General features: G+C 35.4%; 1 long non-coding RNA gene across 1 annotated transcript in view; it reads left to right on the forward strand.

Moving 5' to 3' along the window:
- Positions 1 to 20,551, forward strand: part of LOC117979080 (uncharacterized) — a 1,348,572-nt gene that overhangs the window by 1,196,012 nt on the left and 132,009 nt on the right. The window lies entirely within an intron of this gene.

Below are 20,551 nucleotides of genomic sequence, written 5' to 3' on the forward strand. Positions count from 1 at the left end.
AGGTTGTTACAAAGCGGATAACTAAAGCTCAAAGAGAAGCTAAATACTTTGTCACATTTGCACAAATTAGCAAGTAGAAGAGCCTGGATATTAGGTCAAATGGGATACTTGAGAAAGCAATTCCTACCTTACTTTTTTCTTTGACATATTAACTTCTAGGATTTTCCAGCAGATATATTCAAAGTTAATTGAATTTAGCCTAGTTAATTTCCTAATGAAGGAAGTCCAGATGATTGCCTTTCGGATCTACTTCTTTGTACATGTCTTCCCGTAAATAGAATTGATATGTATTGCCTGTATTCTCTTTACAGTAGTATGACCAAATCTCTGTCTTTGTTGACCAGATCTGCTTTTCCCATTTAAAAAAAAAAAACTGTCTTAAAATTATTATATCTAGGAATTGATATTTTAACATTATCTCACCATTCTTTTAATGGATTCTAGTAGTCAATTGAGTTCTTTATTCCACAATTAAGAAATATTAAAATGTCAACATTTGCTAAGAGCAATGAGAGCTTGGTTTATATTCATAATAAGGTTTGCTATATTTTTTTTCCTGAAACACTATTTAGACAGGTTGTATGAATCAAAGAGTGGTAGTAAATTAGGGAAAAAAATAAGAGAATGATAAAGTTTACTACAGAAGAAGTAAATTCTCAAAGAAAGACAGGAAATAGTAAGATATTCTTCCCTCTTGCCTCTAATTATCCTTTATGCTGGAAGCACAATTGGGAGGAAAATGCCAGGATTCTCTGCTTCTTATATCTAATTGCCAAAGTCATACTACAGGAATTACGTTCTTAATTCAGGGTTTTGTCTCCCTTTCTATTATGTATATATCGTTTAAACCTATAAAGTCTATTCGTCATGCCTCTTTTTTAAAAATAAATTTTCATACAATGCTATTTCATAATAATTTCTGTTTCAAAATTATTGGTTTTAGTATTTTTCAAGAAATTATGAGTTTAAATAAATTATTTTTTTCTTTTCTTAAATACCTATTTTTGGGGAATGCAGAGCTGCGTGTGCCCAAGTGTTTCTCTTTAGAGAATATAGTGCCCATGACTGTTATGTTTTCAGTTGTGAAGAAAAAATGCTAAAAGTTTCTCTGACTAACAAGGTCACCTAATCATCCCTAGGAATCAAAGTATCTGTAAATGTCACCTCACTTGTTCACAAATTTCCAGCTGCTAAGACAACTATGAAGACTTTGCTGGAGTGTTCAGTTTTTCTTTTCTCTGACCTCTAATACATGTTTGAAGGCCACTAGACAACTAAAAGCTGAAATTTTCACCAGGAAAGTGGCCTAATCAAACTCATTCAATCTGTTCATATCTATATAAGCAGTTGAACGTCATGCTGTGTTACTTTTAAAATACATTTTTCTTAAAGTATTTTTCTTTGAAGTTGGTTGCGTTCTTGCCAAGTGGAGTAGGAAATCACAGGATCTGCTTGCTAATTACACGACAACATTCAGGTAAGGTTTTTTCAGCAAGGATATATTAAATTCAACACTTTTGATATACCACATTGGCCTAACATATGTGGTTTTTCAGGTGTCTTGAGGCATCCATACTTAGGTTAATCAGATTTCTATTGTCGCAAAGACCTCATGAGTCTCACGAAAGGCACAAGATAGGCACAGCCTGATATGTTTGACCAAGCATACAAATAGTTTGTATACAATGGTCAGCCACAAGCTTTCATACCGTGGTGTTAGATGTGCAAATAAGTCATATTAAGAGAAAAGAGACTCAAGAAACACAACTTTGGTTTGTTCAGTGAAGAGAAATAATCTTGGTGTCTCATTATGTGATGTCACTAAAGTTGACCTTTGTCTTAGTTTCTGGGAAACCTACACTAGTGTCACATAGTGAACTAAAAAAATTAATGATTGAGTAAAATGTTTAGACTTACATTGGTATGTAATCACAGTGATGGTGACCTTATAAGGTTTCATTCAACTGAAAGCATACCTGATAGGAAAAGAAGGCCATATTAAAAATACTATTTGGAAAACAGGCATAAAACAGAATATTCTAATCTATTTTAGATTCACCCTAAAATAGGTAAGATTAACAGAGATGAGAAAAGATTCAGTTTATGCTGAGCATCATTCTTAGAATAAATCTCCTTCCACACACCTACACACTTGAAGGTGACTACTTAGAAGCACATATATGCATATAGCAATTGGAGAACAAGCAACTAGAAAGTCCCATATAGAGTGCAACACTAACTGAAGGAATCTGATCCCACATTGCAGAAGGAGGAACACACTGGGTAATTTATAAACAATTGTTTCTTTAGGCCTGGTTTATTTCTTATTTATATTTGAATTAGTACGGCACCTGGTGTAAACTTTGGTCATGTTGGACTCAAATTGCACATTTATTTTAAAAGTGTATATTATCTAAATATCCACATTAGCTCTTGGGGGAAAAGTGATAAAGACTACTTGACATGAGGGACAGTGGGCCATTGGCTACATTGGTTATGGAGGCTGTGAGGAAAAACAAACTGCTTCTATTTGTTAATTTGATTCTGTTATGATATCTTCTCCTTTTACTTTGTGTCATGGGTGGCAGTTTCAAAGGTGGTAATGTTTGTTCTTGTGCAATATAAGTGACACCATTATTATTGCAACCAAACCATCGTACTTACATCCACCCTGCACCCTAAGAACTGAAACCACATTTCACTGTCTACTTTAACATGATTTCTCTATTCCTCTGATTTCATTAGCATGACTTCATTGTTCTGGCAGTTTAGATCAGTACGAAAACTTCCCAGAAGATCAATCAACTTTGCGATGAAAAACTTCATTAGTTTGCTGTGCTATAAGATTCACTGAATCCTTTGTGTCAAAATCCTCACCTTAGTGTTCCCAACAATTCTGTACTATTGTGTCTTGATTTGAATCCACCTTAAATCAAACTTCCAATATCTCCATCTGATCTACTGCCAGATGAAACACCAACCTTATATCAAACTTCCAATATCTCCATCTGATATACTGCCAAACTTTATGAGGTAACGTTCCCCATGACCTAGGTCTGTAATACATGCAACTTTGACTTTTCAACAGATTGTGTTGGTAACATTTGGGGAGTCAATTTCTGACAATTTTTGAGGCCAATTTTTTTACAATTATTTACCACAACAAGCAATTCCACTTGTGTTTCTTATTAACAATGTCACCTTTCCTTATCTTACCTGGAAACACTTGGCATTATTCTCTTTCATAGGACTAAAGTTTCCTAGTTCATATCATGTAGATGAGACACCTTTTCTTTTTTTTTTTCTCTCGGGAAAGAAGAAAAACTTTTGAAAATGTAAATTTTGACAGTTAATCTTTTTTTCTCACGAGTTACAAAGGAGATATTACTGTTTGTCTGAAAAGTTAATTTCAGAACTTCTGGTTCCAAAATGGCAAAGTCCCTCTTGGATCGTCCCTCCCAGAGAGAAATATTGTAAACTTTGGGGAAAAATAATAGAATGCAAGTAAATCTGGAAGGAAACAAACATTTATAAGAAGGGAAAGGCACAAGGTGAGTTTCTAGAACTAATAGCTTAAGACTTAGAAGTGACCAAATTTAGCGCCACACTGCGTGGTTAGAATTTGAAAGAAAACACACAGTCCTTCCAACATGAAGAAATATAAGTGTTTCAGGCAACCAACACCACTTAAAAGTGAAAGGGAATCTAGTAAAGGAGAAATCCAGAGCAGAAAGCACCACATGCTGTCTATGTAGATTCTCTGCCAACACCTCTGACTGGCTCCTGAATCACTGCATACATGCGTGGTCCAGATTTTAAGAAATGTGCTGAAACTTGAACTGCTCTCCAAGAGAAAGGGCTTACATTTGAGTCGATCTAAGTTAATTGCCTACTAAAACAAACAAACAAACAACAATACAAATACTTTTCAGAGGACTACAACATAACCTGACTTCCATAACAAAATTTTCACAATCAACTGGATAAAATTCACAATTATCCAACAATAAAAACGAAACAGAAAAACATGAACCATTTTCAAAAGAAAGTAAATGGAAAGTTTGTGAATTTATGACTATTTGAGGCTTAAAATATCTTTAAACTCTCAAAATTCTACAGGGATGAGAAGACTGAAGAAGCCACTCTGACACCAAAAAAGGGCAAATTATTTAATAGCCACATGTGATGAAACCAAGGAGGTAAAAACCTTACAAAGACACAGAGCTTTGTGTTTGATATTATAACTGGCTAGGAATTTTGAGTCCTTACTCTTGTGGAATGACATATACTCTATTTTTGTTTAGAAAAACAAGTGAGCTAAATATTAGTAACCAAAATAGTGAAATACAGTTTACTAATTATTTCCAGCTCTCTATTTTCTGAAGACATAATACAATTTCACCTCCCGGAACATTTTGTGGTTGGGTGGGACCATACACTGAATTAGTAAATGAGTGGTAGACAAATTAGTAGCATGTCACTGAAGAGACATATTATTCACATATATATTGGCTAGCCCATTTAAATGCAACGTGAGATTAACCAAGCAGATTTTTAGTTTTCTCTCTAGCATAGAAACTAGGAGCATCAAAATGAGTGGTTACTGTTTACTAGGTTTCTAAAGGATTACAACAGAGCAGAAGCCTTCCTGTAAACCAAATGGCTAAGAATTTATAGTGAGAAATCAATCTTTGTTGCTTAAGAATACAAAGTTTTTATAAAAATATCACACAGTATGTTTTTGAGGTTGCTGGTTATTTTAGAGAAACATGGATGGCCTATGCTGACCACTGAGGAAAGTCAACTAACTACTTTAGTTTTCCCTGTTGGCTATGATGAGTCATTCAGCCAGGAGGCCTCTGGTGTGTGTGATGTACTTGATCTTCCATAGCTTTTACTACAACTTTGAACATCCTGCCAATTCTCTGTCCTGCCTCATTTGCTACAGATAACCCCATCTCTATCATGACTGTCTATCAGATTTTCTTTTCTACTTTTAGTTTTTCTCATTCTAAATTTAAGAATCTACTGTCTAGATTTTCTCTCAGTATTTCTAGCTGTGACAAATTTTCTTCATCTGTAAATAAGGGTAATAACCGATCATACATTAGGGAGTTGTTAGAGGGATTTAAAAAATAGATGTTAAGAATGTAGACATCTCTGTTGGCATTATGATCACCATCATCATCCCGTCACTACCAGCATCTTTATCTCTGTGATCTTACGGCAGACATGGGGATGGTTAAAATGATTTCCTATATAATGTTAAGAACCATTGAATCACCTCAGCATTATTTCCTTAAGTATCTCGCTCAGATATTGGGATTACTCTACCCTAATTTTATCAATTTTTCATTATCTGCAGGTCTTACATTATAAACAAGGCACAAACCTTATCTGTTCAAAGATACCTTCATACTTACCTATGCATTTTCATTCACACTCCTGCTGATCTTTCTTTGTATTTGACCCAAATGAATCAAAGTAGGAAATTGTAACTGTAGAGACTCAACATTTCTACATTTTAGTCAAGGCCCATTTGAATTTTACTCCTGTGATACATGCTTGGTGATAAAACTCTTTTCTCCTTTGGATGAGAAGAAGATATTTAGCATTATCATGCATTCTCAGATTTACAGTTTGAGGACTGTAAACTCTGAGGCCTTCTGACTTTCATTCTAATAAGTGATGCTCTGCTTTTTGAACTAAAATAAAATATCAGTTATCCACCATAAATAAAGTTCTAGAGATCTGCTATACAACACTGTACCTATAGATGTTAATACTTTATTGTACACTTAAAAATTTGTTAAGAATGCACTTATCTCATGTTGAGTGTTCTTACCACAATAACAATACTTTATCATAAATTTAAAAATCTGTAGAGCATAGATTCTCATGCTAAGCGTTCTTACTACAATAAAATTTTAAAAATGCAACAAATAACAACAGCATTTTAACAATACTCCTGCAAAAGGCTTAAAAATATGCATTGAAATTCACAACTCATTTTTTTTTTTTTAATCTGACTAGATTGTCTCTTTCTCTGGGGCAGTAAATGTACTGGTTTGTTAGGAGAGAGACCATGGAAAAGGAAGGATCAGTGTGAACAAGCAAAATTTCAGTTTCAAATCTTCACGTTATGTTTTGCAACACTAACAATATAATAAGGCTGAAATTTTTGGCTAAATAAAATATTCAATAATTTCAATTAACACTGCATTTGACATTGCTAATTGGAAAACTTATGTGCTGATAAAAGCACTCTGTCCCCTACTCTTTGTATTTCTAACACACAGTGGTTCTATCACTTAAGCTCCACACATATCAGCTACAGGCCAAATCTTTTTTTTTTTTTTTGAGACAGAGTCTTGCTCTGTCGCCCAAGCTGGAGTGCAGTGGCTGCAGTGGCATGATCTCCGCTCACTGCAAGCTCCGCCTCCTGGGTTCACACCATTCTCCTGACTCAGCCTCCCGAGTAGCTGGGACTACAGGCGCCCACCACCACGCAGGCTAATTTTTTTTTTTTTTTTTTTAAGTAGAGACGGGGTTTCACCGTGTTAGCCAGGATGGTCTCAATCTCCTGACCTCGTGATCGGCCTTCCTCGGCCTCCCAAAATGCTGGGATTACAGACGTGAGCCACCGCACCCGGCCAGGCCAAAGCATTTCTGACACGCACAGACTCCCTTCCTTGTATTCCAGCCCCTTTCTCCCTTTTCTGAAAGAGAAAGGACATGCAGTTCTAAAGCTTCAAGTTTTGTTTTTCTTTCTTTGTCTCAATTTACCTTTTTGGTTTTTTAATGACTACTGATACACTCTGGCTATGACCAACAATATTCTTCACCTCTGCTGTGTTTTTTTGCACTGATGTATGATTATTCTTTTTTTCTTTTTTCACATTTAAAATAACCTATATTTTAAATGTGATTCAAGTTATATACCTTAAATATCATATTTATCAGTAAATTACTTATGGAACTCTTTACTTAGTATCCTTGAATGTAGAGATGGTGTCATGTAAGTTGGTAGCCCAAAAAGTGCCCAGATTCCTAAATTGACATAAAAGTGTTCAAAAACGTTTATCATAAGAATTTTTCAATCAACTTTAGTGAAAATGTTTAGAATATGTTAAATACCAATAGAAAGCTACTAACAAGAAGACTTATTCTTCTTCCTCACTCCTTTATGGTATAATATGAATATATTTTTAAAAACATATAAAAAATTCACACTTTTGTGTTTATCCTTTTGAGAATTTACAATTTTCATATTATGGGTTTTCAAATTTCTTGATTCCCTTCAGCCAGTGTTCATACGTAAATGCAGGATTTCCATAGATAGCTCCTATTACAACTAATGATAGCTAAATAAATTAATCTGAAAACTGCTTCTGTTGGCCTATCTATTACAAGCCTTCCTTTTTAATGATAACACATTTTTTTCCTAATGGGAAACATGACAACAAAATGGCTTTGACAATATACCTGTAGATTTTCCCCTCCAATGGCAATTTGTATAGTTTTAAGATTATAAGCAGAAGTAAGAGAAAAAAAATGGTATGCCAATGACTCAGTGGCTTTTTGTTTCATAAAAATGAATTGTGTGTGCTTCAGTATACATTAAAACAATAGCCCAGCTGTTATTTACACACATTTCAAAAATGGTGACAGGAAGTTTTAAAAATGTGTAATTACCTGAGAGTTAAGAACAACCTTGTAAATCGACGATGAATAACGAGAAGTGTTTGGCAGGCCATCTAGAGTTTGCAAGAGTCATTCAACCAAGATAAAAAATGTACATCTATTATGGGAAAAAATACAAGCCGATGAAAACAGCTTGTGTATTTTTTTGCTAATAAACTAAATATTGCTTTAAGGAAAAAAGTGACCTTGTTCTTTATTTTGTGATAGATATTCCAAAAAGTGGTCATTTCATACTTATTTAAGATATCCTTTTTTTGTTTTTGTTGTTGTTGTTTTGAGATGGCGTCTCCTCTGCTGCACAGGCTGGAGTGCAAGTGGTGCAATCTTGGCTCACTGTAACCTCTGCCTCCTGGGTTCAAACAATTCTCTTGCCTTAGTCTCCCGAGTAGCTGAGATTACAGGTGCACACAACCACGCCTGGTTATTTTTTGTATTTTTAGTAAAGACAGGTTTGTGCCATGTTGGTCAGGCTGGAATCGAACTCGTGACCTCAAGTGATTTGCCTGCCTCAGCCTCCCAAAGTGCAGGGATTACAGGTGTGAGCCACTGCACCTGGCCATATGAATAATACCCTTTGATCAGCCTTCTCACAGAGCTCTTAGCAGGTCATGGACATGGGTCAGAATCCCTGGTTATGGGAACATATTTTGATGTCTCTTCAGCTAAACAGAGAAGCCACCTTTACATAGAACATGAATCTTTTATTTAGAGATCACCATGAAACTCTTAATTCCACAAACACACAATTAATTATTTCTAGTCTCCTCTTACTTGCATTAGTGTTTCAGAGTTGCCACTTGGAGCAAGTGAGGCAGAGTGGTAGGCTATGGGTCACACACCTGTTCCCTATTGAAGAGAACACTGGAAAAGCAAGAACAAGCTTTCTCATTTTCTATCAAGGAAGAAAAGGGAAAGGGTCTACTCCCACCAAAGTCTGTAATAATGTAGATTTTCCATATATCAAGAGTTCAGATGGTCAATATAGCCCTTTACCAAAATGTCAAATATCAAGTATAGACATTAAGAAAATAAACAATGAATTTAATTAAACTTGGTTTCAAATCCCAGCTATGCCACCACTTCTGTGTTATTCTGGGAAAATTATGTGCCTTCCATGAGCATCAGTTTCAACTGTAAATATGGAGAAAAACATCTGCCCTAACTTATGAAATTATTTTTGGGATTAAAATAATGTAAATAAGGTACATAACACAGTATCTGACACAATTCATACTCAAATGTTAATGTTAATTATGATACGTGAGGCTGTACGTTTCTCTGAAGATTTGAGGGAGGATATTGGGTATTGTGATGAAGGGTAACAGAACACTTGGTGGCCAAGTTGCTAAAAGAAGCACAAGTCATACCTTCAGATTTCATATGACCCAGCAATCTCACTTCTGGGTATATATCTGATATGGTTTGACTGTGTCTCCACACAAATATCATCTTGAATTATAGCTCCCATAATTTCAGTGTGTTGTGGGAGGGACCTGGTGGGAGATAATTGAATCATGGAGGTGGTTTCCCCCCTACTGTTCTCTTGGTAGTGAATGTGTCTCACGAGGTCTGATGATTTTATAAGGGGAAACCTCTTTCCCTTGGTTCTCATTCTGTCTTTGTCTGATGCCATGTAAGGCATGCCTTTGTTCTTCCCTCACCTTCCACCATGATTGTGAGGCCTCCCCAGCCACATGAACCTGTGAGTCCATTAAGCCTCTTTTTCTTTACAAATTACCCAGTCTCGGGTATGTCTTTATTAGCTGCATGAAAATGGACTAATACAATATCAAAAAAAAAAAAGAAAATCAATATATCAAAGAGATAATTTCACTCCCATATTTATTATGACACTATTCACAATAACTAAGATATGAAATCAACATAAGTGTCCATCAATGGATGAATGGATTAAAAAATGTGGTACATATACACCACAGAATATTATTAACCCATGTGTTTGCAAGTGACAGGATCACAATCATTTTTATGGGCAAATAGTACTCAATTGTGTATATGTACCACATTTCCTTTAATACATTCATCTGCTGATGGACACTTAGGTAGCTTCCAAATCTTGGCTACTGTGAAGAGTGCCATAATAAACATGGGAGTGTAGATATCTCTTTGATATACTGATTTCCCTTTTTTAGGGTATATATCTTGCAGTGGGATTGCTGAACGATGTGAAAGTTCTATTTTTAGTTTCTGAGGAAACTCTAAACGGTTCTCTACACTGGCTGTAATAATTTACATTATCACCAACAGTGTACTTGGGTTCCCTATTCTCCATATCCTCACCAACATTTATTTTTTCCTCCAGCAAATTAAATAGGTCATGCCACTCTCTCCTGGCCTATAAGGTTTCCACAGAGAATGCTGCCAGATATATTAGAGACTAATTGTTATGTAACATATTGTACTTATATTTTTCCTGATGCTTTTAAAATATTTTCCTTATCCTTGACCTTTGGGAGTTGATTATTAAATGTCTTCTGGTATTCTTACTTGGGCAAAATCTCCTTAGTGTTATACGACTTTTTGGAACTTGAATATTGATACCATTCTCTTGCTTTGGGATGTTCTCTGTTACAATCCCTTTTAATAAAATTTCTATCCCTCTCTCTCTACTTCCTCTTTAAGACCAATAACTCTTAGATTTGCCCTTTTGAGGCTGTGTTCTAGATTTTGTAGGCATGCTTCTTTCTCTTTTATTTCTTTTTCTTTTGTCTCACTTGTGTATTTTCAAATAGCCTGTCTTCAAGCTCAATAATTATTTCTTCTGCCTGATGAATTCTGCGGTTAAGAAACTCTTATACATTCTTCAGTATTTTAGTTGTGTTTTCAACTCCGGAATTTCTTTTTAATTATTTTAATCTCTGTTAAATTTCTCTGATAAGATTCTGAATGCCTTCTCTGTATCATCTTGAATTCTTTTGAGATTCCTCAAAATAGCTCTTTTGAATTTTCTGTCCAAGAAGTCACATATCTCTGTCTCTCCAATTGGTCACTCCAATCTCGGACACTCTTGAACAACCGCAAGCATCAAGACTATCCAGGAAAACATGGCTTCACCAAATGGACTAGTTTTCCTGGATGGTCTTGATGCTTGTGGATGTTCAAGAGTGTCTGGGCATTTAAGAGTTTGGTATTATTTTAGTCTTTGCTGCCTGGCCTTGGTTGTACCCATCCTTCTTGGGAAAGCTTTCCAGGTCTTCAAAAGGAATTGGGTGTTGTAATCTACATCTTTGGTCACTGCAGCCATATCTACTGCTACACAGCCAGTAGTGTTGTGGCTATTGCATATTTGTAGAGGTACCACCTTGGTGATCTTGAATAAGATCCAGGAGAATGCTCTGGATTACCAGGCAGAGACTCTTGTTCTCTTCCCTTACTTTCTCCAAAACCAACTCTCTCTCTGTCTCTGTCTCTCTCTCTGTCTCTCTCTCTCTCTCTCTCTTTCCTGATCTTGCTGGAGCTGGGGGATGAGTGACAGAAGCACCCTTGTGGCCACCACCCCTGTGACTGAGCTGGGTCAGATCCAAACCATCACAGCACTCGGTCTCACCCAAGGCTTGTGATACCCACTGCTTTGGTACTGCCTGTGTTCACTCAAAGCCTCAGAGCCCTACAATCAGCAGTTGGCAAAGCCAGCCAGGATCATGTCCTTTTCTTCAGGGCAATGAGTTCTCTCCAGTTCCTGGTGGTCTCCAAGATGCCATCCGGAGCCAGGGCCTGAAGTCAGAAACCTTAGGAATCTACCTGATGCTCTATTTTACTGTGGCTGAGCTGGCACCCAAACCATGAGACAAAATCCTTCCCACTCTTCCTTCCCCTTTATACAAGTAGAATAGTCTCTCCCTGTGGCCACCACCACCCCAGGCTCATGGTGACTACTTCCTGCCTACAACTTGTATTCATTCCCTGGACCTTCCCAGTTGGTGTCTCACTGGATTGCATGCCCCACAAGTCCATGGGTCCAAGCCCAGAACAACTCCAGGACTTGTCTGAGATTGCAATTCTGTGGCCTAGACTGCCTCTCAAGTTTATTCAGGAACCCAGAGCCTTTTATCTCATGGTAGTGGGGCTAGCTAGAACTCAGGTCCCAACTGCTGAGATGAGTGATTGCCCCGTGGATAGGGCTGGTCTAATTCTCCCTCTGTGGGTGTCAGCTGAGTTCTGCTTGGTGTTGCTTTCCCCTGTTACAGGGCAACACGGGGTTCCAATTCAAAGTCCCACAATTACTGTGCTCTCTCTTCTCAAAGCACTTAGATTCTCTCTCTGAGTAGCGTGGCCACGGCAAAAAGATGAGGGTGGAGTGATGCCAGCAATTCACACTGTCTTTTCTACCTTCTTCAGTGCCTTTCCTTGATATGATATTAAAACCAGGTACTATGATAGCTAACCTGATTTTTGGTTATTATGAAGGTGCTTTGTTGTGTGGATTGTAGTTCAGTTTGGTATTCCTGCCAGGAGGACAATCTGTGGAGGCTTTTATTCACTCATGCTCTGCCTCCTCCGGGATTTTATTTTTTTTAATTTTACTTTAAGTTCTGGGATACATGTGCAGAATGTGCAGGTTAGTTACATAGGTATACATGTGCCATGGTGGTTTGCTTCAACCCATCATCTAGGTTTTAAGCCCCGCATACATTAGGTATTTGTCCTAATGCTCTCCCTCCTCTTGCCCCTAACCCCCAAACAGGCCCTGATGTGTGATGTTCCCCTCCCTGCGTCCATGTGTTCTCGTTGTTCAACTCCCACATGCGAGTGAGAACATGTGGTGTTTGGCTTTCTGCTCCTTTGTTAGTTTGCTGAGAATGATGGTTTCCAGCGTCATCCATGTCCCTGCAAAGGACATGAACTCATCCTTTTTCATGGCTGCATAATATTGCATGGTGTATATGTGCCACATTTTCTTTATCCAGTCTATCATTAATGGGCATTGGGTTGGTTCCAAGACTTTGCTATTGTAAATAGTGCTGCAATAAACATATGTGTGCATGTGTCTTTATAGTAGAATGATTTATAATCCTTTGGGTATATACCCAGTAATGGGATTGCTGGGTCAAATGGTATTTCTGTTTCTACATCCTTGAGGAATCGCCACATTGTCTTCCACAATGGTTGAACTAATTTACACTCACACCAACAGTGTAAAAGCGTTCCTATTTCTCCACAGCCTTGCAATCTACCCATCTGACAAAAGTCTAATATCCAGAATCTACAAGGAACTTGAACAAATTTACAAGAAAAAAACCAAACAACCCCATCAAAAAGTGAGCAAAGAATATGAACAGACACTTCTCAAAAGAAGACATTTATGCTGCCAACAAACATATGAAAAAAAGCCCATCATCACTGGTCATTAGAGAAATGCAAATCAAAACCAAAATGGGAATATTCTTAACACGAAGAAATGATAAATGTTTAAGGTGATGCCTGCCCCAATTACCCTGATTTGATCATTATACATTGCATGCTTGCATCAAAATATCATATGTATCCCATTAATATGTATCACTATTATGCAGCCATAATAATTAAAATTAAAAATTAAAAAATGCTCATAATTTGGGAAAATCTTTCTCTAAACCAGGTTCCTTTCTCAATAATCATACTGTAATGAAACAAAAAGGCTATTCTATGCAAAGAGTTAGAAAATCCCTTAGAGTTAAGAATAATTTTATCACATTCCCACAAGATAAGTTCCAGCCCTTAAACTGAGAGCAAAACCAACTCCCCTGGTGCTGGAATGGTTTGTATTGTACCATAGCATATTATTTGGCTTATTTCTAAAATAGTTAGAATTTAAATGAATCATGAAAATGCAATTAAAACACACTATGGTTACAAAGATTTTTTTTAAATCTAAAACTTAGATCTTATATTTAATTGATGATTTGTCATTCTGTAATTTTTATATTCCTTGGCAAATTATTATAGATTTTCAAAAATTTAAGCTATCCACAATTTGAAATTTAGGAAATACATTTTATTATAAAGATATATTTTCTTAGGTTGCCAGTGTTTTAAAAAACTGTCACGTTTACCATAATTGTAGCTCAATTATACATCTCTAATGACCAATATTGAGCCCGCAGCGCCCATGACTTTCTCAATAGGCACTACCATTTAACTTTAGTTTGAAAGCCAAGAATGTTGTCTGCATGCTATTAGTTTCAAATTTTACAGGACAAAATGCAATATCGGCTGTCTCACTGAGATTAGTTTGCATATCTCATTAGCATTGTATCTCCATAGTATACACTCTTAGTAAGGTGTAAAACAATGTATTCTATTATTTTCATTAAGTTATTAGTATTATGTCAATTTTATTCAACTTTATTTGGCAAAGTTTGCTCTGACCTGGCAAAAGCAAATTTTGTCAGTATCTTCAAATACTTCATAAACTTCATGATTTCCAAATAGCTGTAATTTGAATTATTAGAGTCAGTTTATTTTCAGCAGGGAGATAATAGTATCACTAAATCCATTAATCAATACAAATCAAAATCTGTTTCACTTCATTGTTTTCAGAGCCTTTATTTGCACTTTCCATATTTGTTTCTCTGTCCTTTCTCTCTACCCATATACATATTAAGTGTGTATATAACTACATCTGTGCAGGTATGCCATACCTATTTATATACTAAAACACACACACACACAACTATGTGTAGGTGCACACAACTTACACATTATATACATGCACACACTTATAATCGTGATCATCATTATCAGATGGGAATTGCAAATTGTTCAATATGTATAGCTTTGTTATCTTAAAAGCAACACATCCTCTTGAACATTTTTGTTGTAACTGATAGTCTCTAAGCTACGTACGATGCATTTCAGCTTCATGTGAATTCAGATAAGTTCCTTAACCTCTCATGATCTCAGTTTGATCATCTGTAAAAAGGCCATAATTAAAATTTATGCCTCACATTCTTGTGAAAATTAAGGTAATTATCTTGCATAAACTACTTAGTTCCTTACTTGCCCCTTGCTTGGCAAATAACATGTACTCAGTAAATACTATCAGTCATTTTCAAACTCTATGTTTCATAAATTTTATGACAGCAAATTCTTCATTTTCTCTGATTTCTGTATCAATTCTTAATTATTTTTTCCCCATGGATAGCAGCCTCAAAAATAACAGGCCCCCCTGCCACTCCATCTACCAAGGTAGTAGTTATCATATTTTTAGATTCCATGAACAGTAAGTTAAAAATGAGAACTGTGGCATATTTTCCATATCTATGACTTTTTCAATTAGCGTATTTTCCACATGTGCACATAAATGTACATATTTAAACTCCTGCTTCATCCCTGATGTTGAAAATAAGGATCAAGGAATAAAGGAAATCAATTTAATTTCTGTCCATGTATGCAGCATATGTTGTAGGTACATATAAAATGTTTTAGGTTTCCAGTTCTCTGGAGTGAAACTATCATTTTTATAAATACAATGGTGGGTTCAATGCAAAAGAGACAATAGGTAGAATAGAGTATGGTGTCCTTGAATTAACTGGAAAAAATAACAAATTAGTGATAGACATTCATATTGAAGACGGTCTGTCATACTCAAGATTTGTTGAGTTTCATCCAGAAAGACTGCATGGTTACCCAGATGATAGCAGTCTTGTGGGAAGAAAAAGCACACAGCCTGCTTATTTGACTTTCTTTGTTTTCTTTTTTACAAAATTAAATTCAAAGTTCTGATTGGCAAACCTCTGAAAAAATGAAAATAAAAAAAGAAATAAATAAGAGTAAAGAAAAGAGCACCTGAAATTTTAGTAAATGCATTACATTTTGTGTCACTGGAAAATAAGTCAATATAGCTTCTCAATAAAATAACTGAAAATTGCCTGTAAACACTCTGGAAATCCATTAAAAATTTTATTGTTAAACAAAGTCTACTTATACTGGTAAAATAATATTACAAACACCCCCTAAAATATTAAATTCTGGTATGACCACATAAGGAACTCTGCATACCCATTCTCCAGTGAAACTGGCAAAAACTATCCATATTTCTTTATAGAGTCTCTTAAAATCTTTGCCCATTTTGTATATTGTTTTTATGTTATCATATTAAAAGAGGGCTTTATATATTTAGGATACAAGTCCTCTTAAATAGGTGTTGCAAATATTTTATCCAAGTCTCTAGCTTGCCTTTTCATTTTTAATAGTGATTTTCAAAGAACAAATCTTTTTCATTTGAAAAAATTTCAATGCATCTTTTTTATTTCAATATAAGCTTATTTTTGCTAAAACTTTTTTTATACTTTACAACTGCAATAATTTTCACTGCATTTCCTTCTAGTCTATTAGTTTTTCTTTTACATTTGTTGATGTGGTCACAACTGTAGCCACTAAATATAAATAATAGTAATTGTTACTATTGACTATTTGTCTGCTAGATACTAGCACTGTGCGAAAGTACGTAAGGTGCTAAAATACTATAGAGAAACCAATAAAATACATTTAAATGCTCAGAGATTTCTTCACTAGAAGGTAACATCTAAGCTGAGTAATTAGGGAAGAATGAAATTTAACCAGGCAAAAATGAATAGGAGAAGTTTAAATATTCAGCATAGCAAATGCCAAATGCATAAGCCAAGAGGTAACAGAGGATGATAAGTGTTGGGAAGAGCAGGTTTAGCTTGATTGAAACTTTGCATGTGAGGGAATACAAGCTGACGGACAGATCTGAAATAATTAGGAAAGGTTAGATCATAAATGTCTTACACATCCTGTGCTATGGAGTAGAATTCACAATGAACACAATGGGAAACTACTGAAACGTTTTAATCAAGACAGGGATCTAACACATTTTAACTTTGGGGGGAAAATGCAACACAAGCTGTCATGTTCCAAATGGACTTGAGACAGAATAATATAAAGAGTTATTTTAATATTCAATGATAGAAAACATGGGAGTCTATAGATAATTTGAGGAGATGGGGTATTGAGATAATTGGGAGAGATATTTGAGAACACCAAATTAACTGGATTTTGTCACTGACTCATTATTAGGCAAAGGGATGAATAAAGGTTGACCTGAGCAAATGTGTGAATACTTCTAACATTCACCAATATAAAAAATACATAATGAAACACAGATTTGAGAGGAAAAACATCATTGATTTATCATGTCTGAGCTAACAATAAAATATCTTCATGGTGGTGTATTTAGCAGGTAGCTGATAGCATAGGTATGAATCATACAGTAATACACTTATGTGTACATATAAATTTAGGAAGTATCAAACGTATCAATGGTGTTTAATTATTTGGCAGAAGACTATCAGTATCCCTTTTCTTGAGTGCCAGAAAAATCTGCACTTATATGGATTACATTAATACGGTGATAAGTACATGTCTGTTCAGAGCTATTTTAACTGCATCAGGCCAATCTGCTACAACTTTTACATTACAAAGTTGTGAGTTGTTTTATAGTTGCCATGGACTCTCAGGTTGAAAGTCATGCAACCTGAGCACGCCCAGATGTAGCAAGTGTACAGCCACAGGTGGAACCTAAGTGCTCAGTCTGAGGAGCGCGGACTGAATTTAGAAATGGACACCCCAGGATTCAGTCAGATCAAGCTCTGGTGTAATCTCATGGCAGGACCAGTCAGATCATGCCCCTCAGCACCACCTCATTATAAGATCCAATCAGATTACATTTCACTATCCTATGTTTATAAAAGCTGACCCAAACTCGAGCTTAGGGAGACAGATTTGAGCATATCCTCTTGTCTGCTTGCCAGTTGACTAGAAATAAAGCTTTTCCTTGGTTGAAAGCCCATGCCATGGTATTCGCCTCTATGCACATCAGGCAAAGAGCGTGTTGATTGCTTGGTAATATTACGGCTCTTTCAACATCACAAAATGTAACAGATATTTGTTTGTGTTTGCTGCACAAATAAATTAGTGAGTGAATGAATACATAAATAAATGAGACATAAAGAGTCAAAATGCCCGTTTTATGATATAGCCTCAAAGTCTCACAGCATGACTTCAACTGCAATCTGTAAGTTCCTAACAGCCCAAATTCAAGGGGAGAATTAGACTCCACATTTTTATTAGAAGAGTCACGTATATGTACATGGAAGGACAGCTGATATCAACCAACTATGATATAATATGTTATACTAGTTTACTGTGGGTCCAAAAAATATAGGTCTTAAATAAATAGAAAAAAGGAAAAGACACTTGTTGATATGCATTTCAGTAATCACTGAAAGTTGGTTCCTGGTCTCCTTGGCAGCTGATTCAGGAAGATAAGTACGCTTGGCCATTATTCAACAACGCACACTTCCAAAGTGATTACTTCAACTGAAGAGAAATACTACAATGCATTTTTAAAATTCACTGTATCTTTGATCATTGATTTTATGTTACATGATAAATATACAATGTGGAGAGGTCTGAGGTCAATTGCTTTAGAATTAAATTTATACGCTAAAAATAAGTCTACAAAAGAAGATACTTCATTCAGAATTGATGCCTAAGAAAAGGATCCAGTACAGAGAATATATTATAATTAGAGGTTAATACATTTCTTTAAAATTAATAAATGAAAAATAAAAAAATTGCATGTTTGAAGAAATCACATATATAATAGCTGGGACAGATCAGACCATACCAATAAAATAGTGGATAACTCTCCTTTAAATATTTTGTATGCAAGTAACAAAAACGTGTATACTAAGCTTATAAGATTTTTAACAATTCAATTTAATGTATGGTCTAACTTTCACTACCAATCATACCTAAAATTACTTTCGGTAGTTTGTGGAAAGTCTTAATCTATGCTACTTGAAGGGCAGTTGATGGGCTATGCCAGCCTAGGAAAGGGTAGTTTTCAGTCTACAGAGATGTTTAGAAACTTTTATAGCAATTGACTTTCTCATGGTAATAAAATATGTAATCAGTTATTCATTTTAATCAAATTTTATAAAAGGGCTGGCCTGCAAACTTTTAAAATTAAAAAATAAAATATGTGTCTTCATCAAAGACTATTTTGAAAAGCATTACATCTTGTCTACATTTTATACATTAAATACACTCATACCTTTTTACTTTACATTAGTGGAACTTACTGTATTTATTGCTATGAAACAACTCCTACACTCAATAATTAACCTTTTTATTCCATAAGTTATTGGGCTTCAGGTGGTATTTGGCTACATGAGTAAGTTCTTTAGTGGTGATTTGTGAGATTTTTGTGCACCCATCACCCAAGTAGTATACACTGCACCATATTTGTAGTCTTTTATCTCTCACCTCCCTACTCTTACCCCAAGTCCCCACAGTCCATTGTATCATTCTGATGCCTTTGCGTCCTCATAGCTGAGCTCCGACATATCGATGAGAACATACTAAGTTTGGTTTTCATTCCTGAGTTACTTCACTTAGGATAATAGTCTCCAATCTCATCCAGGTCACTGAAAATGCCTTTAATTCATTCCTTTTTATGGCTGAGTAATATTCCATCATATCAATATACTGCAGTTTCTTTATCCGCTCATTGATTAATGGGCATTTTGGTTGGTTCAATGATTTTGTAATTGCAAATTGTGCTACTGTACACATGCGTGTTCAAATATCTTTTTGGTATAATGACTTTTTTTTCCTCTGGCTAGATACCCAGAAGTGGAATTGCTGAATCAAATGGTAGTTTTACTTTTAGTTCTTCAAGGAAACTCCACACTGTTTTCCATAGTGGTTGTACTAGTTTACATCCCCACCAGCAGTGTAGAAGCATTCCCTGATCACCATATCCTCGCCAACATCTAGCGTTTTTTGAGTTTTCAATTATGGCCATTCTTGTAGAAGTAAGGTGGTATCACATTGTGATTTTGATTTGTATTTCCCTGATCATCAGTGATTTTGAGCATTTTTTCATGTTTGTTGGCCATTTGTATATCTTCTTTTGAGAATTGTCTATTCATGTCCTTAACCCACTTTTTGGTGGGATTGTTTGTTTTTTTCTTACTGATTTGCTCGAGTTTGTTATAGATTTTGGATATTAGTCCTTTGTCAGATGTATAGCTTGTGACGATTTTCTTCCACTCTGTGGGTTGTCCCCGTACTCTGCTGACTGTTCCTTTTGCCGTGCAAAAGCTCTTGAGTTTAATTAAGTCCCAACTATTTATCTTTGTTTTTGTTGCATTTCCTTTTGGCTTCTTGGTCATGTAATTCTTGCCTAAGCCAATGTTTAGAATGGTTTTTCCAATGTTATCTTCTAGAATTTTTATAGTTTCAGTTCTTAGATTTAAGTCTTTAACCCATCTTGAGTTGATTTTCATATAAGGTAAGAAATAAGGATCCCTTTATGATTTGTCAATGTTAATATAATGTAATTTTATTTCCATTCTTTATAATTGATGCATAATATTCCATTGAATAAATATACTATCATGTATATAATACAACTCTTCTATTGAAATAATTTAAATATTTTCCAATTTTTTTATTGTGGAAAAATACAGTAAAACCTTTCCACATATGTTTTCATACATATATGTGACTTGTGTTTAGGACAAATTTTAGAAGTGTATGATGTACTAGCTTAATATATGCACATAATTAAAAGTCAGTCAGATAATGACCAATTTCCTTCTAAAAATTGTTTATCTTTCAATTCTGACTATGATTAACTAGTTTGCAGCACAGCAAACTTCACATCAGGAAGAACTAGAAAACTAGATATGATTTTAAAAATCTATTTAAAGGCATTGGAGAGAAGTCAAGGTGGCCAGAGAATGTGGCAGTTACTTCCTCCCTCTGGGAACACCCAGAGGATAGAATATTCATTGAAGTGATTTCCTGAATT

Source organism: Pan paniscus, chromosome 12, assembly GCF_029289425.2.
Source record: "Pan paniscus chromosome 12, NHGRI_mPanPan1-v2.0_pri, whole genome shotgun sequence".
In the NCBI taxonomy this organism is placed as follows: Eukaryota; Metazoa; Chordata; class Mammalia; order Primates; family Hominidae; genus Pan; species Pan paniscus.